The sequence below is a fragment of the Lipotes vexillifer genome, unplaced genomic scaffold (genome assembly GCF_000442215.2).
Source record: "Lipotes vexillifer unplaced genomic scaffold, Lipotes_vexillifer_v1.1 scaffold466, whole genome shotgun sequence".
Lineage (NCBI taxonomy): Eukaryota > Metazoa > Chordata > Mammalia > Artiodactyla > Lipotidae > Lipotes > Lipotes vexillifer.
Window position 1 is genome coordinate 744,393 of NW_006796103.1, and position 7,438 is coordinate 751,830.

Genomic DNA, 7,438 nt, shown 5'->3' on the forward strand with positions numbered 1-7,438 from the left:
CCTGCTGACCTCCAGCGCGCACAGCTCCACGTGTCACCCACCCGTATGCAGAGGGTGGCCGTCACCACCGCAGGGCCCTCCTAGGTGCAGTACACCCCACCCACCTTTGTCCCAACTACAGTCTGAGAGGCTGGCACATTGTCAGCCCCAAGAAAACAGGTGAAAGGAGGTTACAAGACAACCAGTATGCTATGTTTCTATTAGGTCAGTTCACAAAGTTCATTTTCATGCCCCCCAAGCAAAAATGCATAAATCTATTTTTTTCTATGTAACATCTTCATTTTGATGGCAAAGATTTATTTAATGGAACTAATTAGATTTTATCTTTGGTTGTTAATCTGGGTTAATAACCTAGTTAATCTAAGGTCTCTCACTTTCTTCCTCCAAAATACAAATACACACACACACCCACCACACATGCATGCACACAGAGCATAAGTTTACTGCATCTAAAAAACTCAGATTATAGTGCCAGGAGTCTCCCTTGAGTTTTCTCAAAAGAGGCATTCTTATTAAAGCTGTCTTCATCTTCATCCATTTATTTCTTTCCCCTTTGTCAGCTCTGCTCTTGTCTCTCTTTAATAATTTTTAGCAATCATTTTATTACATTGTTTTCATTCTAGAAATAAATTTTTGGTGGAAGATTTTCATTCTCAAGTTCAGAATGCTTAGACCTACACATACTTTATGTTTCATGTCCTACATCGAGGATAAGTGGAGGTCAGAGGTACCAGCAGTCCCTTCACAAGTGTGTCTGTTCACTTGAGTGTTCCCTGAAGCTGCCCTAGACAGCTGCCCACACTAGTTGGGGCTCTGAGGGACCTAAGTATGCCTGAATTTACCTGGCATGATGCTGTGTGCTCAGATTCTGTTCAGCCTGTATAGGCTACAGATGAGAGCACACTCGTGCCTGAGGACCGCCAGCTGATGCTCATGAACTCCCATGTCCTAGAGAAAGGACTGCCCCAGTACTAGCAGGGACATGCAGTCCATACCCACCAGGAGCACAGGACAGGGCAGGGGAGACTGCAGCTGTAAAGGAGGCATCAGATATAGCAGCTTCCTCTCATATTCAAAGCATTTTTGTTACTTATCTGCACTAGTCATGACAAGAATGGTTCATATCTAATTTAGGAAATACATGTCTTTCTCAGAGAAAAATAAATGTGCAGTAACAAAAAGCTTTGTTCCAAAAGCAAAGATGCTTCCAATTTGCTTTATTTTTTTAACATGTATCTGTTTTTAAACTGAAAACTTGGAGATCTTTTGCGTATACCACCACTTAATAGCTGTGGAACCTTTGGCCAATCACCTAACAGATATTTATTGAGCACCTAGTATGCACTGGGTGAGGCAGGAAAGGCACCCAGGGCTCAGGTGCCAACTCCCACGTGCCAGTGTGAGAACAAGGGTCTCCTTAAATTCTGAGGCCTGGGTCCCTCATTTGCCTCACGCTGGCCCAGCCCTGGAACTAGGCACTAAAAAAAAGGGGCCAACAACTCACTCTGTTGCACAATCCAGATGAGGAAACACAAAGGCATCTTGCACCCCTGTTATGTGCTTTCAACTGTGTGAGATCAACTTATGTTGTATAGGCTCATTACATTAGATTAATTAAAGGTTAGTGTTTTATAGATTAATGAATTCCAAGGGACATCCCATTTTTGGGTTGACACATGGCATCCTCTGTGTTACAAGCTTGCCCTTTGGGGTGGCTGGTACACACACGGTACCTTCTCTCCCTCTGGCTCCAGGCTTCTCCCCGAGTCGCTGCTGCCCAGGAGGGAAGGCTCAGTCTCTGATTCAGCTCACAGGAATAAGCAGATGCAAAGTAGCCAGCTAACAGCAAGTAATCTGGGCTCTTATCATTTTTGCAAAACCCACTGGTTATACAGGGATTACCCAGATGGTACGTGGCGGCTGGATTATGAGAACACTCCCAAGTGCATGCAGACAAGAGCACTGGGGTATAAAACCCTCTCTGTGAAGGCACCATTTTGGAAAGACATGTTCATGCCACCTTGTTAAAACAAGAATAAGAGAATCCCAGAGATTAGCTAGTCCAGCTACTGTCCATGAATAAATTTTCTGTGTGTCACCATCAATAAATATTTATCTCATCTTTTCTACTGACAGGAAAACTCATGATTTCAAGTGGACAACTTCAAAAAAACTGAATATTAGATTGTCTTCCTTACCTGAAACTAAACTGAATTTTTACACTGGCAAAAACAACTCCAGGGCACAAGTTTTCTGTATTACTGGAAGCTAAATTTATAATGCAGCTTCTTTACTGGAAGTACATCTTCAAATACAATTTCCAGACATAAAACACTATTAAGACTTAAGCTGTCAGTAAAAACCCAATGTTTTCCATCAGACGTTAATCATCTACTATTTTCACATTTACACACATGACAACCAGCTACCTTAGAAATCTGTTACGATGCTGAATTTGGGATCCATCCCAGACCAGGAATAATGAACGTTTCATTTTGTAAGCCTATTCCAACTGACTGGTAGTGGCTGCCTATAGTGCCATATGATGAAGTATGTCTCCAAGCTCAGTGCCAGAGCACCGTGAGCACCTAGCAGTGCCTGCTATAAGGGCTTAGGAGTGAGAGTTGTAGCACACACACAATATGGTTACAGGTAAGGAAAAAGATGGAGACAACTTCCAATACTATGGCCAACTGGACACTTTGGTCTGTGTCTGTGCAAGTGTGTGCATCTGGGGGAGGAGCCATTGTTTTATACCCTGAGCTCTCCTCTGGAGCTATAGAAAAAAACCAAAACCACACAAATAAATAAAAACAAAACTCTAGTTCCTTCGTATCAGGGCAGAAACAGAAAAATGGGTGCAATGAGAGCTGGTCAATCCTTCCAATGGGAAAACTGCTGGTTAACTACCAAGCAGCACTGTGTTCAGGCTATGGGGTTCCAACGAGCTAGTCCCCCATTTCCTCATGCTGACACATCTGTAAGCACCCTCCATGACTCTCAAAAGTAAAAGACTATGAATTTTTTCCTTAAACTTTTCATATCTGAGCCTGGGGGTATCTTACTGTCCACAAACATAACATGCTCAGTAGGCCACGGGGCACATAGAACATGGTGTTACAGACATGTGGTAAACACTGTTCCTAGTCTTCATTTTTCCCATTTATGTCATTCCTACTATATTAGAAACTCCGAAGCTCAAGGAACTATGACATAAACATTAATCCAAAAGAGTACCGTCAAACACTGCCTGTCACACAACAGTGCCTTCCCCAACAGCTGTCTCTTGAGCTCAGCTGCTCAAAGTTCTGTGAGGAAAAGGCAGTTTGCTAATGCTACTTCTGGAAAGCTTTGAAGAATAAAGAAATTCAGATTAATATATAAACAGCCTTCATAAAGTCATAAGAAAAAAATGATAATGATAACCAATTTTCACACATATTGAAACAGCACACTAATTAATATTGGTCATGCTATAGTATTCTGTTTTATATTGTAATTCACAATGAACAAATTTAACTTATTTATTTTCCATTAGCAGTCCCAATTATTTGGCACTAACAAAATTTCTAAAGCAAAGTGGACCAGGAAAAAGAAATCAATGTTCCTTTTGGCTTTTCTTGATAGTTTAAAAAGTAGAGAATATGGGGAAATACAAATATAGCATAAGTATAGTAAATATAAACATAGTATATAAACTTGCTTTCTATTTCCATAACTACATCTCATGTGTCTATAATTTATGTCCATCTATTTTCTACAAGCCTGCTTTTTTTTTTTTTCTGGCTGCACTGCACGGCTTGTGGGGTCTTAGTTCCCTGACTAGGGACTGAACCCGTGCCCCTTGCAGGGGAATCCTAACCACTGGACCACCAGGGAATTCCCAAGCCTGCTTTTTTTTTTTTTTTACTTAATTTTGAGGTACTGAAGAGACTTGCAGAAAACAGAAGCCAGTTTTATTAAGTGGATAATAATTTTTAAATTCACAAATCACTTCCTGGATTTTTAACAGTTCAGCTATAGATGAGGCGACTCATTATCCTGTAGTCTTTTTAGAACCTGATCCCTTTCTTCTGGCCCCTTCACCATTGAGGAGTACCTGGGGGAACCCCAGTGCCCAGGTGGCTGAGGAGCGCCCCCAGGGAGAAGAGTCAATAGGGCACTAAAGGCCAGAGCTGACTCCAGGGCAGAAGTGCATCTGAGAAGCAGCCACGCCATCTGGATTTCACACACAAAGGCTTCGAGGCCAGGGCTGGCTCAGACCCAGGTGCCTGTCTCCAGGCCCAGCCTTTATTCCAGCAGCTACAGAGACAGCTAGGTCCCTGTTCCCATCTCTCCCCAAAGCAACTGCCACCATCACCATCCAACACATCTGGGTGAATCTGTTTGTGTTGGGTCAGCAGTCTTCCGATTGGACTGGTAGGATTTCGAATTCCACAATAGTGACTTCAGTAGCATGCTGCCACAATAAAACAAGTATTCTTATTAAATTCCTAAAAGCAAAATGATAGAACCTAGAAATGGACAGAAAAGAACAGAAAAATAAACTGCCGGCATGTAATTCAATATGATTTTCAAAGGCTGGAATTTTTTAAGGATCCAACTATAGATATCCTACTTTAACCATATAATGACTTTAAAAATGAAACTTTGGTAAGTCACACGAAAATTCACTGTAGATTATGAACATTTTATCATATGCCTTAAGCAAGAGACTAATGTCCAAATGGATACATGTCTTATATCTAATGAGAGTTAAGTATTTTTGAACAACCCTATAGACTTCAATATGTCCTTTGACTAGTTCTGACAACAAAGCCCTCTTGGGAAAACTCTTGATTGTCACAGTGACCACACCAGGAACATGCCTATGTACGCACAACATTCTGAAGCCATGTTAGCTCAAAACCCTCACATTCAGAAGCAGGTGCATCACCTACTTGAGTAGGTGGCTTTACCTGGAACCCACATAGCTTGGTTTTGGTTACCAGACTACCAAAGTGGAAGGCAAAGTCAGTGGGCATGTGGAAAACAAACTTGTCCCAAGGACCTTACGGTGCACTTTCATGTGGTTTATGAATCTCCTGCAAAGTGCCATTGATTTCGTTTCATCTACGTATGGTCTAAGAGTAAGTGTAGGTAAAACAAGATTTCAACATATTTTCAAATCTTGTCAACAAAGAACTCCTGAGAAAATGCTCTTTTTGGCATGATCAGACATTGTTTTCCCATCTCATCCAGACCATCAAGAAGCTACAGCATTTTCTCGGTAAGAATAGTAAAATGCATAGTCACTTAGTAGATGTTGCAAGCTTGGAAACCTATATCAGTGGCATCATAAGAGTCAGTGTTTCCCATTAGCCAAAAGTAACATAGCAGTGACAAACAACTGTGTCTGTCCCATCCTTAAAAAGAAGTCAGAGGAGTGGGGAGGGGAGTGGAGGCAGGAGGAAAGGAAAAAGACATGCCTGACAAATTCTCTTTGAAGCTATGGCCTTCTCCCACTCACCTCACCCTTCCCCCGTCCACCTCACACTAGTACACCTTTCTCCTCCTTTCCTTTGTATTCCCCTGTGCCTCCCCCCTCCAAATGAGGTCAAGGCACCTCCATCCATAGCCTCACAGAGCTCATCTGAGTCACCCAGACTGTACCACCCTTCTTCTCTTCTTTTCTTGATCATGCCATTCCCCATGCCCTCCAGCCCTGGCCAGAACTAGCCTGCTACAGGCAAAGTGACCCTGTCATTTCTCTGGGAGAGCAGCATCAGGTCCTATGGTGTGGTTTGCACACTCAGCCCTTCACCACAATGTGCCTCTCTCTTGCTTATGTTCAGAGGATGCTGGTCCATTTAGTTAATACTCTCCCCTGGGTTCTGCTTCCCCTATTGTCTGCTAACAGGCCAGCCTTTCCCAGGCCAGTAAGACACCTGTACCACCCAGGTACAAATTAACTGATGAGGGAGTGGAGCATGCTGTGTGCTGCCAGCTGTGTGTTCCACAGTGTTTTAAAGCCTCAGACTGGCAGCAGGGCAGAACAGACCAAGTCTCTTACTTCCTGAGAGCACCTGGCACCTGCAGCTCACCTGTGACACAGAACTCCCTGAACCAGACATGAGGGATGCACACTGCCCACTGCTGAGGGCATGAACAGAGCACACCAGCCATATTCAGGCTGCTGTATGAAGCTGTGAATACTGCAAAGGGGAGCCCGACCTGGGATCTACCTGAGGATCTCCAAGTTGTGATCACTGAAAGCTCCTGAGGAGTTTCTGCATAGAGATAACTATGTTTCTGGAACATACAAGCAAATGAAAGAAACAGCCTTTCACCATGAAAGCCAATGTGGTGCTATGGAGCTGAGGATATGGCAGGAAGTGGGGCTGCATGGGACCCTGTAGCACTCAGCATTCTATGCCCAACAGAGACCCAAGGGGCTATAGGGACGAAGACGGAGGTGAACTGAAGTGGACGTCACAGCTGCGGAGCCAGGGTGGCCTAGGTGGACCAGCAGAGAAAACTGACCAATCCCATGCAAAGTTAGAAAGGTCCTTCTCTTCTGAGCAAATAAATCACACAGCGTGAGAAAAGAATGAGGATTTGTACAACCGGAACGTACTGGGCCTTTGAAAAGAGTGTCTGTTGACAACACTCGGTATTCACATGGTGTCTACAGCCCTGATCAAGGCAGTGGAAGTATCAGCTAGAGGTGGCCCTGCAGAGCCGGCATCACCTTCTCCAGCTACAGTCATACGCCACTCTCAGTACGACTATCTTCAAGTAAGGGTAGTGACAGATTGCTTCATTTTAAAGGCTTACAGAATCACAATTGTGTCAGAGTAATTAGAAATAGAAACCTTAGTTATCTATAGTACTGAGTTTTTAGCATTGGAGAATCTCTCTAGTTTTGAGTTCCAAGGGTAAGACCCACTCCCACACTTGTCCCTGAACTGGTCAGCTTCACCCATGTTACCAGGCCTGTACTGACCTGCCATACAAGAAGGTGATTGGTCAGTAAATATCCTTAGTTTAGAGGATGATCTAGTAATCTATAATTTCCACACTTCATAATATTCTTATTTTAGACTGCATGTTTTGTGAAACTTTTCTATATTTCCTACTAAATATACAGTGACTTTTACATTCCCTACATTAGTAGATAAAGTTACCTAGAACAGAAAGGCATGATTTCCCCCCCCAAATAACACTGGCTCACTAGAAGAGGGAACACTCTGACCTCAACTTTTGCCAAAATTTCAAACATTTTCTGTCTTTCCACTTCTCCCTCCACCCCCAGAGTTGATCAGCCAGAGGTCTCTGAGGGAAATCATTACAAGTCCCCTCTCAGCTTCAGGGACGTGTGCAGCAATACATCAACTGCACAGAAGTGGCCCTGTGCATAGCTGGTGGGACTGCCCCAGGAACACTGACTTCTGGAAAG

General features: G+C 43.3%; 1 protein-coding gene across 2 annotated transcripts in view; it reads right to left on the reverse strand.

Moving 5' to 3' along the window:
* The window catches only part of FAM120A (family with sequence similarity 120 member A), a 105,173-nt gene that overhangs the window by 29,736 nt on the left and 67,999 nt on the right, over positions 1-7,438 (reverse strand). The gene's annotated exons all lie outside the window — the stretch shown is intronic.